The sequence below is a fragment of the Cyanistes caeruleus genome, chromosome 4 (assembly GCF_971803275.1).
Source record: "Cyanistes caeruleus chromosome 4, bCyaCae1.hap1.1, whole genome shotgun sequence".
Lineage (NCBI taxonomy): Eukaryota > Metazoa > Chordata > Aves > Passeriformes > Paridae > Cyanistes > Cyanistes caeruleus.
Genome location: NC_141704.1, coordinates 30,765,158 through 30,786,819, shown reverse-complemented (window position 1 = coordinate 30,786,819; position 21,662 = coordinate 30,765,158). Strand labels below are relative to the sequence as shown.

Here is a 21,662-nt window from a genome sequence, read left to right as displayed (position 1 = left end):
TTCAGTATATTGGGGCCAACAAACTATTTCAGTCCCTTAAGTGTACAGGTGGATGCTTAACCATTCTTGTCTTCTTCATCATAAGGAAAACTTACTATGTGGCCAAAAATAAATTTGCTGATCTTTATAAAATCTATTTACGCAAAAAAAAAAAAAAAATAAAATAAATCTACAAAAGGGAAATTAGATTGAAAACTGACTCCAGACACCACTTAGTAAGAATTATTTCATGCCAGCATATGTTAAATTCAATATCTATTCCACTCATGCAGCGTAGTTTATTAGAATGAACAGCATCTCAAATATGCATTTCTGCATGCAGTTACCTCAGCCTAGTCTTGATGGATCTATTACTGCTGAAGGATACAAATTTCTGTCAGCTGTGTGAGAGAGTTCACGGCCATTTGATGGTGAAAAAAAAGGGGGGAAGTTGAAGGCATAAAGTGCCTCAGCCTAAAAATATCAGTAAGAACTAAAGCAGGGGGAGACCCACTTCAGAGCAATAGATAGGCTGTCTGTGGCCTCTCTGGAGACAGAGCCCGACTGCCACATCACTGCTGACATATGGTTTACTGTGACCATTTTCCATGGCAGGGAGGCATTTCTCCAGGGCTATCTCAGGAGGTGCTGGAGCTGAGGTGCTCTCAGCAGCCTTCAAAAGCATCCTAGGTCATGAGGGCTTGGTTTTGTTTGAGCCAACAGATGAGGTTCCTCCCCAAACCCAACCACGTTTTTATGTTACCAGCCCTGTACCAGCTCTGCCTCTGGAACCCCTGTCAGCAGGCACCTCTCCACCCCACCCCTGAGCACCTCTGGCTAGGTCTGCTCCTCCCCTCCCAAAACAGAGCTATCCCCACTTTTCATCCTGACCTCCATGCACCTGGCCAGCACCAGGCACCTGTGTATCCAACTTTCTGTTTCTTGCACCATCTGTCTGCTTAAAATGTCTCCATCCCAGGGACAAAATTCAGTGTGTAATGCACTCCCAAGGGGCAGCTGTCATAAAATTCTGCATCTGCATAAAATCCAGAGGGTCCAAGACAGAGAATGAAAAAGAACTAGGAGTGCTGACTGATTTAAACGGGTGATCTTGGCTTCTCTGTCATTTTCACTTTTCTGAATTTCTTGCCTCAACCTCAGATGTTTTGCTATATTTAGCTTGATAACTAACTGCATTTCCAGTAGCCTGGCAAAGCATTTTGAGCTAAATGAACATGGAAGAGCCTACCAGAAATAGTATGATGTGATTTTGTGTTATACATAGGCATTTGCCTTCCTGGGGTGTAAAAGCTTAAAACACACATGAGGCTGGTGGTTTTAGAGTGCTGCTTGAGTGCTAATTGCATGTGTGAGCTAAGTACTTCCATTAGCTTTAAAGTGGGGGGAAAGATGAGGCAGATGGAGGAAGAGACTTGCTAAAAAAGCCAGCAGAGAATCCATGGCAGAGCAGAGGATGAAAACATGGACACTGATGTGTGTTAAATCTGATAAATCAAAGCTCTCAGCAGTACTATATGCCTGCCCTGACTCACATGATTAGAGATCTTGCACCCACCCTTTCTGGTGCATGCTGAACCCCTGACTCCTGAAAATCAAGTGCTTCTCCATGGGTAATAAAACCAAATATACTCCAAACCATTAGCCACCATGGGAAAAGTAGGGAAGGGATGGCTCTGGGGTGTTCTGCTACAGCTGGGCGGCAGTACCTGACATCTGCTGCAGCCAGAGATGTGCTGTGTGCTGGGACACACCTCTGTGAGTTGACTCACTGAGGCACCTGGAACTGTAGCCTCATAAATTAGGGCTTCCACAAAATGCTGGGTAAGGACATGAATCAGTGGGTCACTCCACCACCAGAGATATATTTTAAATGGATCCATTTTCTCCAGGGTTAAATCTTCCCAATCAGAGGCAGCCATTTGGAGCCTGGCTTTGTCATACGAGACTAATTGACAAACCTCTGTGCTCTAATATTATCCCTGTCACCCCACTGAAATGCAGTAGTAAGACTGGCTTCTATAAATCAGCCAGATCTTAAAAAGGAGAGTTAAATGAGCATCACATTATAAACCACAAAGCACATTCATCACACTGCTACAAACCATAAATATGACAAGTACATCCATCAATTCAGCACCTTTCTTTCAGGTCTGACTACACGGACGTTAGTGACTTAATGGCTCCAGAAAGCTTTCCCTTCCTAAACACACTGTGGAGCCTGGTCTTTCGTTTATTGCAGCTACCAGAAGTGGAGCTCAAGCCCCTACAGTCACATTGCTGTGCTGGGAGCCCCTGCAAGGGAAAAATCCACCTCTTTGGAGGTTGCACCTAGTGTGATCCCCTTGGAAACTCAGGCTGGTGCTACACTGCTGGTGCTTTCACTGTACAAACTGGGCAAAACAAGGATGTCAGTCTGCTATAGACATGGAGCTACACAGACTAGAGAACAGTCCAATGGAAAAAGGATAAACAGATCTAGAGATAAGTTTTCAATGATTTGCTGTCAGACCATAAAGATTTATTGAGTGGGTGCTCTATAATACCATGTTTTCATTAAAACAGGTTGGCGAATAGGCCAGGGGATTATTAAATCTGCAGCTGAGGGTGAGCTCTGCAAACATCTAGAAAAGCAGGATTTGAAATGCTTTATGGAAAAAGTGACCCTGAAAACTAGTTTATGGTTCAAGGAGGAACACCATCAGTTGGAAGACTGCTGGGTTCTCTTTTGGACATGCCATCACCGCACTCCAAGAGTTCTGAGCCAATTTGTGACATATAATAGAGAGCATAGATGGTGGAAAATGTGTTGGGTTGGAGAACAGTGAAAGAACTGGACGAAACTGAGAGAAGAGATAACTGAAGACAGAGCTGAAAATGGTTTCTAAAAACACAAAAAGCCACAGTAAGGAAACAGTACTTATTTTTTTCCCTGACTGCTTTGGTGAGGGTAAGGAACAATGGCCCAGCATCATAGAAAGAGAGATTTTAGTTTGGCATGAGAAGAAAACTTCCTGATAGCAATGGCAGAAAAAGCAGCAGAGAAAGTTGCCTGGAAAGGCAGTGACATCTCCATCGTGGGAGGCTTTTAAGAGCTGACTAGGCAAACAGCAGATGGTGCCTTGTGGAATTGGGGTGGACAAGATGTTCTTTGAGCCCTTCCATCTCTGTTTTTTATAATTCTGCATTTGGCTAGCACCAGGGCTGTTAATCCTGTTTGTCCTACAGGATGTAACAATCCATGCTCTGCCTGCCCAATTTGCCATGTGCAGTTAGATTTTGGAGGAAGCACAACTAGCAGTTTCTCACTTGCATCTTTCCTACCTCCTGCTGAAGAACGGGTCCAGACGAGTCATTACATCTTCCTTCATTTCTCTTGATCCTTTGGGGTGAACAGCAGTGGAGCCCAGCTTCTCTGAGGAGAACAGATGGACTTCAGAAGCAGTACACATGCAAAACCTCATGGAAGCATTGCCACCAGAATTCTGTATGCCCTCAGAGACAGCTTTTAAGAGTCAAATCCCAGGCAGAGCAGCTTTTGGGTAGAGTGGCTGACGACATAAAGACTGGCAGTAAAGTATTTAATCCTTCAAGGAGAGTAAAGCTAACAAACACTGTGCTATGCCCAGTGTACAAGGATCCTGCCACAGCTAGATTCTGGGGTAGGGGATTGGTGGCTTGGGATGTGTGGAAGTATCACTAGAAAGGTTCTGGGAGAAAATTTCAGGACTTCATACTGCTTATTTGCTGTCTGTGGTTGTGAGGATCTGTGCCTGATGCTGTAAGGCTGACAGTGTTCTTCCAGATCATCAGGCCTGAGACCCTGTGGCACTGGTGCTGATCCCCAGCTCTTCCCCTCTTGCCTGAGGAGAATATTGCTGCCTTTCTGTCCGAGCAGCCTCCTCCCACTGTGACCAGCCTTTGTGCCACAGAGCATCAGTGCAGCTGTAGCTCCCCACAATGGGGTGAGCTGGCAAAGCCAGCAGACAAACAGAACCTTCATGGGCATGGCTGGGAGGGGGAGAAGAGTGGGTCAATGCTGTCTGCCTAGATCCCACACCCTGCAGCAACTGGGACATTCCAGTGGGCCTTTTTCCACTTCACTAATAAAATATCTTTTGTAGTCACCAGAGAATTTGTAAGCCTGAAAAAACAAACAAACAAACAAAAATCAGCAGCTTTCTTTCCCTTCCTTCCTCCTCTTCCCCTCCAAACTGTTGCCATAGACAGATGCCTGGAAAAGAAAAAGAACAGGGCAAGCGTATGTGCTGCTCCTTCTAATAAACATCACTTGTTAAATAATTTAGGTTAAGTCAATACACAGAAATCACAGCAGTTGAATTAAGTGGGTGCTGAGAAAGCTGTAGTTTTATTCTGTTTTGTTCAGTGTTGCACCTGAAGCCCTGGTAAATTTGTTAGGGCAAATCCCAGGTGCTGATCCCCACCCGTGCTGTGGGCAGTGCTGCGGGTAAGGAGTTGGTGACCACGTGAAGTGGAGCTGATTCCAGGGGCAGACAGGACCTCCCCCTGGGCAGAGAGGGTCTGGGTGGGTCTGGAACCTGCGAGAAAGGCACTGTTAGTATGTTTCTTGACCTGATGAGCTTGCTCACAAGCTGTCCCATTAGCCTCCCTAAAGACTTCTAGCAAGCTATGAAAGGACTTCTGGTGCATGTGTTTGACTTGCATGTGTGCAGCTTTAGAGCAGGTTAACTTATGTGCAGACTCTAAACTACCCAGAGATTCAGGGGTAGTGGACTTACCTAATTAGATCTTTGTCTCTTTTTAAAACAAACCATGCCAAAGATACACTCAGAGTATACTCAAAGGCAAATAGCCTGGGTGTTGAAAATATAAAATAGATTTCTCACCATGCTTAAGCCCAACCTTTCATGCCAGTTCATTATGATGCACTTATTGATTATCATGATCACTTATTTTTTTTTTTTCCAGATGCCTCTGTGCACCATTTCTCACGACTAAGTTTAGTAACCAGCTGATAGCAAGCTACAGAGGAAAACATAGATGGTAAAAGTTGATATTCAGGTAGTTTTAATACGCCAAATTTGAGCAGAAGCAGCTGGGCCCAGCAAATTCTGCTGCTTGAACCCTTCTCCTGCAACATTTCCAGTCTGTGATGTACAACACAGAGGTGCAAATCTCCTACAAGCTCCATGCAGGCTTTTAAACAATTTTAATTGTTTAAAAAATTTAAATAGGGAAGATATAGATGTGGGAAGATATAGATGAAATGGCTTCAAGGATTTAGGAAAAGAAAAGGGAATGTTGTGCAGCTGCTGTTATTTCCAACAACCAGGAGAAGCATGTTGCATCAGGCAGTACTTAAAGATGAAGGAAGAGACTAAATCCTTCTAAGAGGTGTAACACTCTTTCAATCTGAAAACCTTGACTCAAAAGAAACCTGAACACAAGAAAATTTAACCTCTAGAGACAAACTTAATGGCTAGCACATAGCTCATGGGTAAATAATGACACCAAAGCATATTCTTTTCCTTTTAAATAAGGTCCAAATAGTTACAGAGGAACTTCCTTTTTTTTAGGAAAAAAAATGACCAAGCTAAGCATATCTTAATTAGCTTCCCTCTTCCCAAAGGAAAAAAATTAAATGAGGTGGTATACTTCTTAATTCACCATGCCAGAAAAGACCATCTTTGAATGCTGCAGCTGTAATAGATGTGTCACTTTTAAATGTAACCGAGCCTGGCTTAACACGTTTTGACAGGATATCATAACCTGGTGTGGCATGTTAAGAAGAAAAAGTCATCCTTTTGGACTGGGCTTTAGATCAAATAATATTGACATAAAAAAAGTACTGGGGAAAGAAAAGAAACCCTTACAAGTGGATTGTAGGAATGAGATGTAGCTATTTGTCAGGTGGTGTAATCTGGTGGTCCCAAAGGTCAATGATGTGTTTTTCAGTAGTGTTGAAACTCCTGTCAGCATTCAGTCACTGCTGTTCCTGAAGTGTGACAGCTGAGGATTCTTCAATAATTAAACTAGATCAAATCTAGCCATTTTCAAAATTTTACTCAATGATTTCTTTGTTCTTTGTTGCTGCAATAGGTATTTCACAGCAATTATAAGATGATCAGGTTTTCGGATGGCCACAAAGCTGTGTAATTAACAGCGATGTCAGACATCTCACCTGGCTTTAGCCATCCAAACACTGCATGTGCTGAGTATTTGGTGGTTGGTCAAGTTTTCCAGCAGGACATCAACTAGGCAAGGTTCTCTACCTTCAGCTGGGCTGGAAACATTTCTGGAGTCTTTGTTGTACCTTTGGGGAAAACAGAAGCATGAGTTCTTTGGCCTCCTATGGTCCAAATCTTTGATCTACTGAGAGGCCTCCAACATTTCACCCTCATCATGATCCTGTGAAATAGGCTATCCCCAGTTCACAGCTGGGATGTCTCAGGCAGAAGGCAAGCCATGGCATGGCGAGGCTCCCTGGGAAGCCTGGAGGGGTTTGGAGGCCAGGAGACATCCTCTCATCCCATGCTATGCAGATAAAGGCCCGTTAGTCATTAACTGGAGCTTATCGCAGCAGATGGCACTGCTCCACCTTCTTCACCAGGAGCCTGCTGCAAAGCCAGCGGTGACATTGGAAAGGCTCCCACTCACACGATGGGCTCTTGGCCAGCTCTCTGTGCTCCACCGCCAAACGTTTGGATTTGCTCGCAGTTTACGATTTCCTCTCTCTTCACTTACCCCCATCAAGGGCTTGGCTGAATGCAGCAATAAGGAAGCAAGGAGGGTCAAGTTTATAAATGACTGTGGGAAGTTTGGTTTCCATGGCTGCCAGCAATTACTGTGCAGACTCAGATGAGTGGAGATTACAGCCCAGGGCTGCTATTTCGCGCGCTGGCAAGACACAATAACAAATGACAAACTTAATTCACTGCTGCAGCAGGGAGGAGGCATCTCACTCTGTGAACCTGGGGCTTATCTTACAGGAGAAGCAGCTCTAAGTGGATTTCTCTTTTTATTTTTCTTTTTTTTTTCTGGCTGTGCTGATGCCAGCTAATGCATATTCTCCAGTCAGTAGCATCATTTCACCTCAGAGATCTTAAGTCTATTAGTCAGCCACCCCTTCTATATCCGGACCTACTAAATATTAAACAAATAGGAAAATTTAGCCCCCAGAGTGGGCTTAGAGGTCAGCCTTATTTTTAATTTCTTTTTTCTCCCAAAAAGATCTGACGAGCTTTTTTTCTAATTGAAATATAAAATAAATAGTTGCTTGGCCAAGATGCAGGGTGGCAGCTTGCATTCCATAGGGGCTGGGAGCTCACCTCTCTCCAAAACATTTCCACATGCTGCCTACTGTAAATACAAATGCCAGGGACCTTATTTATAAGACTACAAGTCCACACTGTGGAGCCATTTATTACTGTTAGCAATCAATTAATAGTGCACAGCCACCTGTACTAGCTCAGCCTGGTATCACGGCTTAAACCACAGAACAGGGTGTGCACTTAGGCAGTGCAAAGGTGCACACTTGTGTTCCCAGCAGGGAGGTTTTATGAGAGCCCCTCTGGCTATTTTGAGCCTTTCCTGGTGCCTCTGAGGCAAAGGAAGCCATTTGGGGCAAAAGAGAGACTTTTCAGTCTGCTCAGTGCTGAGCAGACTCAATAATAAAACGTATGGAGCTATATAGTGAGCTGGCACTGAGGCGGTGCTTTTCAGCTGTTATCTCAGTTGTTGTTGCAATGTCCTGACAAGCAGACAAGTAATGTTCTGTATTTACAGGTACAGGAGGAAAATACTGGGAGTAGAGTGATTCATCAAGGACCAGCTCCAGAGCAGGTATCACTCAGCAAGCAGCTAACCCACCAAAATCAATGGTCCTTTTGTTATAGATGATTTCCTCTCCGTTGGACGCCAAAAGATAATGTTCAGATCATCCCCACAGCCATCACCCTGGTAAACTGAGCAGTTTGGCTCTTGGAGTCATGCCTAGAAAGGCAGGTTTGCAAATCCCAAGAATATTGTCCTGCATCTTCTCTGGAGCATCCCCACCTCATCAAACAGTTTCTTGAACTGAGCAGTCTGGGGTCCTGGTGTGGTTGCCAGTTTCAAAGAAAAGGTGAAATTATCTTCTTACTGGCCTCAGAGGCGGCCCTGATCAGGTGCTCTACCAGACCTTTCGTTGACAGTATTACACTGGATATTTATGCATGACTAATTGGGGTTCACAATTCATTTTTGAAGGCATTCCTGCCTGTTCCCTGTCCGTCAGGTATCACCTACATTTTCTGTTCTCAGATATGCTTACTTCACGTTGGACTCAACTGAAACACATCTAGTTCTACCATACTTGTTCCTCCATCATCACCAAGAAATTACAAAGTTGTTTGTATCCATGATGTAACCTCACTGTTTTTTAGCCTTCCAATCTTAGTACGACAGATTAGTTACAGATTTCAGTAGACCACAGGTATGAAAGTAAAACACCATCATGCAACCCACCTCACCTAGTGGGACCCAATCCATCAGACAATTGCCATGATGACAGCTTTCTGGTTTCCATCATATTTTCAGAGTCAGCCACTTTAATTCATTTACTACATACTCCATTGGCTTTGTATTGTTTTGTATTGTTCTAAATCCAGCTAGTGTGTGGCACCAAGTTGAATGCTTTGGAAAAGCTTAATTTTTTTGCCATCAACACCACTGACTTCATCAAGTAAACTTGTAATCACAGCAAAGAAAGATATTAAGCTCATTTGACAGGGCCTGTTTTCCATAAACCCCTGCTGATGGGCATGAATTATATTTCTCCTATTAGCTGCTCCATTATTTTACCTGGGATCGATGTCAGCTTGACAGGCCTATAATTACCTGGGTCATCTCCTTTACCCTTTTAAAATATTAGCTCAACCCAAGATTTCTGTCAGTCCTGTGGAAATTCCCTGCTGCTCCAGGAGTTATGGAAAATTAACCTTTGTAGTACAGTGAGCTGTAGCCAAAGCAGCACAGGGCAGGACAAGGCTGGCTGCTCTCACTCCCTGCCACCTGCCACACTCAAAAAGTGTCCCCCAGCATCCCTGGAGTCATTACACACTCTCAGGAATATTGCCCTGATTTCTTGATCACAGGACCCACTTTCCTCCCAGCACCACTACACAATGCCTTTCTTCTGCTCCATGCCATGGTCCTGTTCTTCACCCTGTGGGCTTCTGGGACCAGAGCTGGGGTCTCTGGCAGAGCCACGCTCCTGGGAAGTGCCCCCCACCTGTGGGTGGCAAAAGCTGAGGATTTCCTCATTGCTGTGGCTGAGCTGCTGGGGCTGCTGGGTGATATTGTACCTGGCAGCTCTGCCTCCGGCCTGGGGAGCACTGAACTGTGCCTCCACTGAACTGGTTCCTCCTTGGATGCTGACTCTCCTGGCAGGCAAAATGGGGGTGACTGTTTCTTGGCAGGAAGCTTTGTGGTCTGTACATGAGAGCAGGTACACATGAATATATTCCTTGTCTTCTTTTTTCTTTCTGTTGTCCCTTCTTTTCCCCTGCCTTCTCCACAATTTCTTCTCTGCTTCTGCCTGTTTCTTAACCCTTGTCTTTGTCTGGGCTTCTTCTGCTGCTGTTATCATACCCAGGCAGGGTCTAGCTAGAACAAATGCATATGCACGTAGGCACACGAATCCACAGCCTATTGGACCACATGATGAGAGCTGTGTCTTTCATGCTCTGGAGCTGTTCTGGTGTGTGTAGGCAGCAATCTTAACCAATGTCAAGGTCTCCTGGGTGAGAGACAGACATATTTTAAAATTTAACTAAAAATTGGCATGAGTAGCTATAACTTGTGTAAGGAGGCAAGCAGACTTATTTAGAGGGAAGAGTTCATAATCAATAATATCAATAATATCATAGAGCAAATACACAAGCTCCTGCTCTCTCCATTTATGAGAGCACAAAGATCAGTCAGCACATACACACATAACAAGGAGATATGGAAAAGGACTGCCCATGTCAGGCTGGGCTGGATGTAAACCATATCTTAGTAGCTGATTCTATTTTAGGCGTGTTTTCAGCACTGTACCATCTCATCCCAAAGTCAAGAAATTTTTATTGAAAAGCTCTCATGCATTTCTTATGTTAACCTCCTTCAACTTTTTCTCTGGCCTTCTGACAAAGAATGGATCTGGCATGCACAGAAAAAATCTCAAGGGTTAGTGGTCTTTGCTTCCGAAAGTGGTCAGAGTTAAGCAAGGAAGAAACGTAAAAGAAAGTTATAGACCAAGAAATTAGGAAGGAAATACATCAGTGCAGAATATTTCCTCACAGGCTATTGACAAGGGACACAGCCAGAGCAGTAGCAGGGAGTGATCATCTTGTCAAGTCAATGAGATGGAAGACACAGGGAACTCACTCAAATTTATGAGGACCCATGTAAGATGCTAAGCACGACTTGCATTTGGATATTAGTTTGCAGGGAAGTGATGCTTCTCTTCCCAACACAGGCCCCATGGAATAGCAATAAGGAAACGTTAAGGACTGGAACCAACTTAGGGTTATTTTATTAGTGTATGTGGTTATCAGGGAAAGCTTAGCACTGGGGATCCTGTTACACACCACTGCTTCCTAGTCATTACTCCAAGCTTATGAGAGGAGTGCATTTCCCTCCTGGGGGACTCCAGATAATTGTTGATTTGGAGAGTGAAGATGAATGGCAATGCTGAACCATGCGTGGACACACATACACACACATTCACAAACACAGAATGACAAAGTGTCAGGCTTCACTCCCCATGTTTTAATGTAGATGCTTCAAGAAGAGATCGAGTCTTTGATTTCTCTCTCCAGGGTGAACCCTAAAGAATAGGTAGGCACTGACACACAATTTGTTTCTCTTTCTGATAGCAAATAAATGAAGCAGCACTGAGAGTAGTGCCAAAGCCACAAGCTGACCATAAAGCACCTCCTAGCACACAGTGCACCACAGAGAAGGGGGTATTGTAGCATTAACTCTTACTTGCTCACAGGGAAACAAGCCTGAGATGAACCTGGAGTCAGTAACTTCTCCCACTCTGAGCTGAGGGCACTGGTATTTAATGAAGACATTGGAAGGCAGGAAAGTCTTAAAACTTGGCACACCTGGCATGCCTGTCCTTATTTGCATTGCTTAGAGAGGAAGGAACCACTTGTAAAGTTTAATCTAAAACTTGTCAAACTTATATGCAGCTCTCCATGTCAAGAAGGCTCCAGGAAAAGTTTCTGTAGGTGCAGAGGTGGGTGAAAAGGCTGAAACAGTTTATCTGTGCAAAATCTGTGAGCACAGGCAAGTGAGCTGTAGCTTTGTAGCTCAACTGTGTAGCTCAGTGACTTTATGGAGGTCACCTAGGACAAGGTATTTTATTTCCTTTCAGGACTGAGCAATGAATACCTGAGTCCAATCTGCTACAGCAGCTCAGCTGATGAGTAGTAATTTCATTTCTGCTGGCCACTCTGCCACAGACCTACCGCTCATCCCACCATTGTTTTAAAGGAGAGGGAATCAGGACATGTGAAAGTAAAAGGGGAAGAAGAAGTGTTTGTTGGTACCCACAACCCCTGTGGGCACTGGGGTACTGGCTCATCAGTGGTTCTTCATTGGGAGAAGGAGCAGGCTTTTTCCTTCTCAGATTAGATGGGCACTTCTCAGTCCAAACAAAATTATCCAGTTTTAAGAATTTCAGAGAAGTAAGCCATTTCTTCTTATAGCATTGCTCTATTCCCTATATTTAACCTCCAGTTATGGGCATCAAAGCAGCAGTGACCTTCTTCTGTCACTAGCATCTCCCAGCATGTCCAGGGACCACTTTGGCTCTCAATGAAAGGGAAATCAGCCCTAAGTACTCTCCAGGAAGGCTCTGGGAAACTTGGATGTTGCCAAGGCTACATAACTACTGGTGTCCAAACCAGCCAAAGTCTGTGTGATAGGCAGTGATCCCTGCAGCACAGACATCTCCAGATGGGTTGGGCCCCTCAGGGAGATCCTGTTGGAGGAATATTCACATATGCTGCAGTATCTGTTTGCAGGACTGTGTAACCCTGATTGTCCCAGTGGTTCTTGTAAAATGCACAGGCAAGGGCCAGTCCTCTGTTTCTCAGGTCCAGTACAGGCCATTTAACACTTGCAGGGTGTGTTCAGAACATGACATCCAGCAAGATAATCACTTCTACAGCTACGTCTGACAATGTAGTCCTGCACGCTGAAGTCTGCAGAGGCCTGGAATTTCTTGCAGCCCCATGATGGGAGAGGAGGTATGATTCCTGCTGGTCCATCACAGCCAGCTCCTCTTTAGTGACCCTGTAATGACAGGACAAAGAAGGAGGAAGGTTCTTTCACTGCCTTAATGCAAACAGCAAAGAAAGACTGAAAAATGGTGAAAAAATCATTTGTCTTTAATTACAGAGCATCAGCCCTGGGCATTGACCTGGACTACACTGAGTGGTCCCTCTGGGGTACAAATGTCTCCTGTTCTCTATGCTGTTTGACCAGGAGCAAGAAGGGATGCCAGCAAGTCATCAGGAAAAACCATGTTCTCACAGACCCAGAGGTGCCTTAATTTCCATAATAATATTGTTTTCTTCTTAATTATTAATAGTCTTCCTAGATGAATATAGTATTTAAAAATGTATTAAGCAGAGCTGTTCAGCCCTGAAAGAAGGAATAATAGTAAAACTTCTTCTTACAGCTGCCTGAAGGTTTTATCCCACAGTGAGATGTGTGAAGGAGAAAGAACCTAACATATAAGGCATTGGAAAGAAACTCACTGCTGTCCTTGACTGTGCTGTGGGTGTCCACTGTCACCTCTGCTCCCTCTCTGCATACCTGTGGTGTGGAACAAGATGCATTTGTCTGGTGTGTACTTTCTTTAATTTTCTTGCTACTGACTCTGCAGAGGAGGCAGCAGTCCAGGGAATTGGCATCACATGGGGAATTCAGCTGCTGTTGAAATTGGTATAGTAATGTAAAGAAACATTGGTGGTGGTTAAGAGAGGGTCTGGGAAACACATGTAACTGCATTTGAGAGGTAGGTATTTCTGGACATTTCATGGACAGGCTGTCATCAGTGTCTAACATAATATTCCAGTGCAGTCATGAAAATAAAACTAAGCTCTAAAGGTAAAAAATCAATGTCTCCCAGCTGTGGTCTCAGACCTGTTAATGTATGTTTTGAAACAGAGGGTACCTGATGGTAGCCCTTTCCCTTAATATCTCCTACAAGTCCTTTAATGCCAAGATCCATGTGTGGCATCAGAGAGCCAGCACAAAGGTTGTCCTAAAGGGAATTCTGTGCTAGTATTATTATTTATACCAGCTAGTAACATGGTAGATAGCTCACAAACTCCCCACAGAATATTGTCTGCATGGTTCAGGTAGAGAAAGTAGGCAAAGAATTTAATGAATTTATCCCAGAGAGCACAAGGGGCAGGAGCAGAGCAGGAGCAGCACTTGGATGAACTTGTGTGCATGTCCTCCTCTGTGCTGGCTGTTCAGCAGTGCAGTTTGTCCCCTTAAGGAGAGCAGAATCTCCCACTAGGATTGTTTAAACTTTGCAAAACTCATCTATTCCAAATGACTACCCAAAGTAATCATTTACATGCAACCAAGTATTGTCTCAGAAGTAATTTACTACTGATTACTCCTATAATGTGCATGCTACTCGTAGCAGCTGCACAGCATTACATGATAATCAGCCCTATGCTTCAGAGGGGAAAGCTAAGTGCCTCGACACAATCCAGCCCCTCTTGCCAGTAGGAAATAATCTGATTTTTACATATGATTATGGTTTTTCCTCTGCAGAAAGTTCTGATCACCTGTTACTCCCAAGGACATCCATTATCCCAGCGTGTGTGGAGCAGGCCACTAGATGGAAGTGTTTGCTCAGTAAGCTGAGATGACAAGCTAAATAAAAGATGAGAAAGTCCTGGGTATCCTGGTTTGCTTTCTCTTTAGGAACATCTGCACTAGCAGCCCTGCTTCAGACTTGGTGAAAGACACCACTGGAGAGGGTGTGCCATCATTTTGATGGTGCATTGTTTTATGACTTGCTGTTGAATTAAAAAAAAAAAAAAAAAAAAAAAGAGAAATTACAGCTTAAATTGAGGCTAAATACTAGATTCAGGCAGCCTCATAATAAGGAATCCAGTTCTGCAGAGTTCCTGCTGAGCTCCGTAGTTATGAAAAATACAGCTGTTTCTTTATGTGTCTTAAAAATAAAAAAGCAACCAGCCCTAGCTTCTCAGTTTTAGGGACTACCTGTGTAATTTCTGGCCTGCAGTGTTTTCCTGGTACCTCCTTAGGCCCTATTTTGCTGCAAGCCCAGAATTCTGGGGAAAATGAGCTTTTTGTCCGATGACCAGGCAGTCTGGCTGGAGTTGGCACAGTGATGGGATGAGCTGCAGAGATGTGCTGCCTCCCTGACCCCCAGCTGTCCTGAGATAAAGGGGGTGACCTGGGGGTGAATGCTGCCTTTGGTGGTCCAAGGGAGACTGATCTCAACAGGGAGGCTGAGGATGTGGCCACAGCCTTCCATCCCCTGTGAGTGATGGGGACTTGTCGTACGCAGCGCGGGGACACGCAGGCGGTGCGGCAGCTTGGCTGCTGCCCTCTAAGATGCTCGAGTGCTGCTAAATCTGTGTGCCACAAAGATTCCTTCCCCCAGGATGACTACGAATGATAGAGGTTTCTTGTTTCTCTGAACACCTGAAGGAGGGGGACAGCAGAGTTTCTTCACAAGCAGAGAGGGCAGATTAACCTGTAGGCGGAGGCGTTCTTGCACGGGATGCTGGTGCTTTGCCTCAGTGTTTCCCCAGCTGTTGCCATTTAATCGAAGGGCTCCAGCAGCAATAAATGTGTGTGCAGTCTCCTCGTGTGCTGCCTTACACAGAGGGGTTCCCAGGGCTGTTCCTGTGCCCAGCGCTGGCTGCGTGGCACTCACCATACCCATGGCTCCCTCCATCGCCCCTCTGAGCGTGGTGAGCTGGAGCCTAAAGGGGGCATAAGTGAATCTCAAAAGGATGGGATTAGTTTGGAGAATGTGAAACATCTCGGCGTACACAGGTATGGGTACTGAAGTGTGACAGCTCTGCAAATCCTCCTGTGCAACCCACTAGAGTGGAGGACTGGATGCTGAGAGTTAAACAACAGGTTTCTGGCAAGAGGATATCATTGCATGCCTGAGAGAAGATGGGGATGATGAAAATAAATGAATGCCCTTAATAGTACTTGGAATTGAAGGGAAGAAGTGTGAATTAAGGGGACAAACTATGCAGTGTCAATCATACGAACCTTAGCACTCATGCAAGTAGGAATTTAATGGGTTACCCTGTGGCACACAGAGACAACTGCACTGCTTTTACTGCCTTAAGGGCTGTTGCCTTTTGCGTAGCTCCTTCAAAAGAGCCTTTTGGGGGACAGAGCTGCCCCTGTCACCGCCATGTCCCAGCCTCCCAGGCACTGAAGCTAAGCCAGGAGGTCAGGACAGCCAGTTTTAGGAGACTGCAGCCTCTGAGCTTCTTCTCAGAGCTGAGACTCTGTTCTGTTTTCTACAACAGAGAGGTGATGGGTTGGGATATGTCTAATCAGCTAATAGTGACACTACTGGGTAGTATTTTGGATTAGTGCTTTTTTCTTTTCTCTACATGCTCCCATAAGTCAAAGCAAACCTTAGCAAAACTGAAGCCCCTTCAGTTTACATGTTAGGAAATACTCATTAGTACATATTAATATACCCCTTTCAAAACATTTCTTTTCCCCCTTGCTTTTTGCATTTTTTTTACAATCCTTGGTGGATTCATTCCTTCTTTGGGGCCACACACAGAAGCCAATGCTGGAGGCTGCACAAAAGAAGGGCCTGTCTCTCCACACCATCTTCTGTGCTCCTCCATAAACCATCTGTTGAAGCACAGAAGTGCCAGACCTCCCACTTGCCAAGTTGAAAGATGTTGCTGCTGGGGCAATCATGATCTGGTTCATAAGAGTAGAGCAAAATACCCCTTGTTTTTCCCACTGTACACGTGTCAGAGTCCCCAAGGAAGAAAGTTGGTGGGGTGCCAGAACTGTTGGCCTGCAGCACTTCCCTAGTGTTGGTTTTATTTTACATGGTCACTGTAGTCACTGAAAAAGTGGTAGCTGCTACGAGCAGAGCAGCCCCTGCTGTAAGTGGGGAACAGCCCAGGAAAAAAGGGACCTGCAGTGCTCCTGTAGTGGCTTCATCAGAGACTCATCACTGAGGGCCTTGTGGACGAAACTTTGTCCAAGGAGGAGGGTCCTGCCAAAGGGGCCCAGCCACTGACTTATTCCAGCTGAAGATACACCCCAAACGAATGTATTTATTGTGTTTTTTCTGCTCCCCCAAAGAAAATTCCCTTGTTTTCTGAAACAGCAAGATTAATACACTGGTGCTTGCTAACCACTTTCCATGTTCAGTGTGCTATACAAATATTAACTAATGAATCTCATCATGACATAATTAAATCTTATTTTACAGTGATTGAATGTTATCTTACACTTTATACAATACTGTAATTACAAAGATAGGGGGAAAAAAAGCCTAATAGATCTAAGAGCAAGAATGATTGACAGTATTATGGTTTCTTTTTCCCCCACTTCCTTATATCCAGTATGATGAAGGCCAGGACTTGTGAGCAAATTACTTCAGAAGATGAGCAGATCCCAAACCCTGTGATGGTTAATTTTTTTAAAAGAATCTTTTCAATGCTAATCTTTTGCCAAATTTTTGGGACATCAACACCAGTTTGAGACCAGTTTAGCCTGGCTTTCTCTCTGAAGGAGCCAAAACTAAATGCAGACAGCAAAGGGTACTCCTTGCCCTGGCCCTGACTCCTAAGGAGGGTTTGCTTACTCAGGAGGGCACAGATCCATCCCAGTATCCTTGGCTCCCCATTTACATTCTGTGTGTCAGACACCTCCCTCCCTCCCTCCCTCCCTCCCTCCCTCCCTCCCTCCCTCCCTCCCTCCCTCCCTCCCTCCCTCCCTCCCTCCCTCCCTCCCTCCCTCCCTCCCTCCCTCCCTCCCTCCCTCCCTCCCTCCCTCCCGGACTGGCACACACACCTCTGCAGCTCCTGGCCCTGCACTCCTTGGACTCACAGGAGCCCTGGAGATATGGATGCCAGGGGTTCCATGCAAGGAAATGTGGATCAGGACACTCAGACTCCCTAGGTGCCGGTGTGTGGGGGTGGCCTGGTGGTAGTGCCCATCCATGTGAGGTGACCAAAGCAGCATGTGTTTGCAGAGTCCCTCCTGCATGCTACTCCCCAGGCTGGGGCTCGAGGGAGAAAGGTGGGAGAGGGACAGAGAAGATATTTCATCAGAGGAAAGGACAGACTGTAACATGGGATCACCGTCTTACAGCACACTCCTGTTATGTGGCATCATAAAAACAACAGTTGACTATGAGGGGCAATGAAACTGCTTTCCAAAGGGAATGCTTTCCTTCCTTATCTCTCCTGCCTTGTTTGCCAGGAATAAAGCTCTTCTGAAGCTCCCCTCAGGACACAAGGCAATCTGTGTTGGCACAGAGCAGGTGGGGCAAATTGCTGTTGCCAGGGCAGAGCATTTGCTCTGAAGTGCCCTGTGTGTGAAATACAGAGATGGGCTACAAGCTCTTCTCACCAGGACAGCAAAACTGGGGTCTCCCTGCAAATAAAGCAGCTCCACAAGGCCAGGGATCCAGGCTCTGCTCAGCACAGGACACAAGGAAGAGAGTACTTGACTTCAGAAAACCACCTGGATAGCTACAAAACTGCTCTGCAGTGCTCCACGTATCCAGTGCTCCCAGGAGAGCAAGGGGTTTCTGGGATGCTGAGGGTCGGCGTGGCTTCCACTGCCAGAGCTTCTAGAGACCCACAAGTCTGTGTTGGCTGCTGTTTTGTGATGAGCAAAAAGGTACATCAGCAGATCAGGCACGTGGTAGGCAATGTTTGCCACAAAGGTGAAATAAGGACACACGCATGTGCTTGTAGGAGGCAATAGGACTAACTTGGTCTATGCCAAGAACGTTGATAAGAGGAAAAGCTCTAGAAGGGAGGATGAAGAGGATGCTGAGTGTGATCAGATGGGAGTCAAAGCAACAAAGTGGTGAGGAAGTGACCCAAAAATTTGCTCATGCAAAACCCAGTCTAAGATTTCACTGAGAAAACAGGTGACAAGTAGCAAACAGGGGAAGCAGGCAGACAAGCCCTGGATGGCTCTCTGCTTCATGAGGGCCCAGCCCTCCTCTGCAGGGTGTGCTGACAGCTGTGGTAAGTGGTCAGCCTCCATCCCTGGGGCCCTCCAGGAATGGCTGGTGAAGGCATCAAGATACAGTGCCCATTGGATCTGTTCTGAAAGCAGAAGAAACCTTCAGAGGAATAGAGTGGGAGTAAGAGAAGCCTATGGTAATGCAGCTGCCCTGATGCTAGGAGCAGATCAAACCCCATTCAGGGCTTGGGTATCCCCATGTGCCATAGGTTTGGTTAGGTTTCCTGCACTGCTGATGAAGGCACAGTGGCAGTGTTCCTAGGAGGTGTAAAAAGGGGTGAAGATGATTCCAGTGCTATCCAAGATGCTGAATCAAGATTTCTCTCTATCTAAGAACAAAGCCCATGAAATTTTTGGCATTTTGGCATGCCTGTTCTGCAGTGGATTAGTGTTGGCAAAGCTTTTGTTGTCCTGTTAACTCTGGAGTTTTGTTTTTGTTTTTGTTTTTGTTTTTTGTTTTTTGGTTTTTTTTTTAATTTGTTTTAACCATAAATATGAGTTATAACTGTTAATATCTGCTCCTGCTTGCCATGGACCTGTAGACAACCCAGGTGCAGTGCAAACCCCATGGCAGGACATTTGCTGCAGCAGGGGTGCATTGGGCATGCTTAGGGCCACTTTAAGCCCTTTCCCACAGGCTGTAAGCCCCCTCACATGTGCCTCCAGGAACTCTGCTGATACCTTTGTGTGGCTTCCCACTAACAGTACTGCGCAGCACGGCAGGGAGGGTGTCTGAGCTCCAGCATCCCCCAGCTTTGTGTTGGGCTGTGCTGGCAGGCTGCGTGTGAGCAGCGAATCTGCGTGCAACAGTGACCTGGGGGTGGTCCTCCAGATGTGCTGGGGGCACAGCTGGAGCACCAGCTGTGGCACAGGCAGAAAGCATGCAAGATATGAGCTTGCAGCATTTAAGACAATTTGAGTCCATCCCTGACACTGCAGCACAACCCTTCATGCTAATCTCTTGTCAGGAGGTGAGTTTGTGTTGTTTCGCTGGGAAAGAGATGCCACCCAAGTCTGCAGGTACAGGGACACAGAGAGGAAGGCTATGCCCTCTCTCTCATCTGGGCTGTGGGCTTTTTCCCTGGGTCCCCCTTCCCTCCACAGCAAAAGCTCTGTATGATTATGAAACTGTGGCAGCAGACACACAAAAAAAAAATGCTGACTGAGGGAGAGCAGCATAGTGGGCAGTCACATATTATCATAGTTAATCCCTTGTAGATTTTCCCCAGTGAGAGTCTCTGGCTATCAAAGAGCATTAAAAGTTGCTACAGGCTGTTTGTGGGGTGCAGAGCAGGGATCAGTTTGGGTAAGACCAATATTGTTTCCCTGCTAGGGATCATTTTGTAATGCCTAATGAAGGATAGGGTAGGAGCTCCTGCATGGATTAGCTGCAACCCCTCTGTTAACCTGTGCTATCCCACAGAGATGATACTGCAATAAATAATCAAGCACGTCAGTGCATAAACGCACTGCCTTTGCTCTCCCCAGGTCCTGTTCCAGTGGAGCAAGAATTGTGTATTCCACACCAAGCTAATCATGGGGAGGAAATTTGCTGCAGACTGGAATCTCATCAAAGCAAACAACAGCAATCTCAATGAATTGCAGCAACCCAAGTGTCTGCTTTAATCACTCACTCATGTGTTTCCTTTAGTAAAACAAAAGAAAACACAACACATGTAAACTTGATTGCTCTTAAATGAACAGTTTAATCCTGGCACGGCTCTTGCTTGTCTACAGAAGGAAGGGGATTTACAGACAGGCTTCAAGATGCAGCAGCACTGTGGGTGTGTGTGTTGCATGGTGAGGGTAAAAAGATAATAAGCAAGGGAGGGTAGTGATGCTGGGTTTTGCCAGATTTTTAATCTGGTGTCAGAGAGATTAAAATAAGTCATACTGTAAGCAGAATGGACTGGACTGGTGCTTTGGAAATCAGGGAGTTTGTTACTGGGTGCCACAGTGGATGGGACATTTGCAGGACTTGGGTAATGCTGAGGGGTCACCAACCTTTTCCTTCTGGGAGTAACCACTAAGGCTGCTACATAGAGAGAGATTTAGAAACAACAGAAGCTGCTGCCCGAGACAATCTGCCAGATACTGGTTAGCTCCTCAGGTCAAAGACAGCTTGCACCACAGGTACACCTTTAGGCCAGCTAAACTTTGCTACCGGCTCTTTCTACCACTGGAGTAAATTGGGTGATTTCTACTTAAACAGAACTTACAGTTTTTATCCCCATGGAACTTTGGTTGGTTTTCATGCACTATGGTGCATGGTGGTGGATGGTGGTGGTGTGCTTCAGCTCATTGGAGGAATAAATGCACAAATCCATTCCACCACCCCCTCCTCCTCTTATTGCAGCAAAAATCCAGAGCACCTCCATTTTAAGCACGTAGAAGCTGGACTTTTTCTTTCAACAGTGTGTAATTGACCCATACATTATTTCATTTGCTATTTTGTCCCACTTAACCCTCATTCCTCACTTTCCACAACCCTGAAAATTACTTGGTTTGATTCAGGATCGTGTTAATAGATTTATCCCAGGGCACTGTCATTGACTCTAGCGGCATAATGCCTGATTTACATCTTGTGTGAGATCAGAACCAAGCATGCCACCTCTAATCCTAAATCATTTTCTCACTTTCATATTGTAATATTGATCTGTCCATTGCAAAGCAGTCCAGGCATTCATCTTGTTATCAGATTCTTACAGGAGCACAAGGCTATCTTCAGTCAATGATTTCTCAATAAATGCTCTATTTTTAAGCAAAAAAACCCCAAAAACCAACCCACCCAAAATCAAACAAAAAAAAAGACTTAATCCTTAGACTTGACTACAAAACAAAGCTGAGTTAATAAACTGTAAAATGGTGTGGAGCAATGGGGCCAGTTTTCCCTATATTCATGTTGGTTTTAATTAGTGATTAGTGATTTACCCTGGGATAAAGCCCCTGAACTCAGAAGAGCTTGCTGCTAAATAAGATGTTACTGTGCTATAAAGAGGCCTGCCTTCCTACCATGAAGCTCTCGGTGAAGATGAGCACCGTGTCCCTTGGCCACTTGCATTAGGGAATGAGGAATGTGGATTTAGAGAGAGTGAGTGGTGTGTTGGTCCATCCAAGGGAATACTCCCTTTTTTAACCTGAAGCCCTAAGGATCCCACTAACTCCAAAGAAAGTTTTCCAGGTTAAAGCAATTTGAGCATCATAGAAACCCTCTCCAAGTAGCTGAAGCAGCCCCAATGCAAGCGTTGAGTCCTGTTACAGGCAGCTGGCAGGAAGGAGCTTGGCATCACTTCTGCTGTTGGGCAGTTTGCATTTGAAACATGGGAATGAACCTCCCCCCACACCCAATTGTATCAGGATTGATACAAATAACGCTCAGTAAAGAGCAAGTTTAG

The 21,662-nt window shown here is 45.3% G+C and overlaps 1 long non-coding RNA gene across 1 annotated transcript; it reads left to right on the top strand.

Moving 5' to 3' along the window:
- Positions 1 to 5,911: 5,911 nt before the first annotated feature.
- Positions 5,912 to 13,930, top strand: LOC147653525 (uncharacterized). Its single transcript, XR_015286374.1, has 2 exons — positions 5,912 to 12,556; positions 12,695 to 13,930. It is a non-coding gene; the product is annotated as an uncharacterized LOC147653525 (long non-coding RNA).
- The last annotated feature ends 7,732 nt before the right edge of the window (positions 13,931 to 21,662 follow it).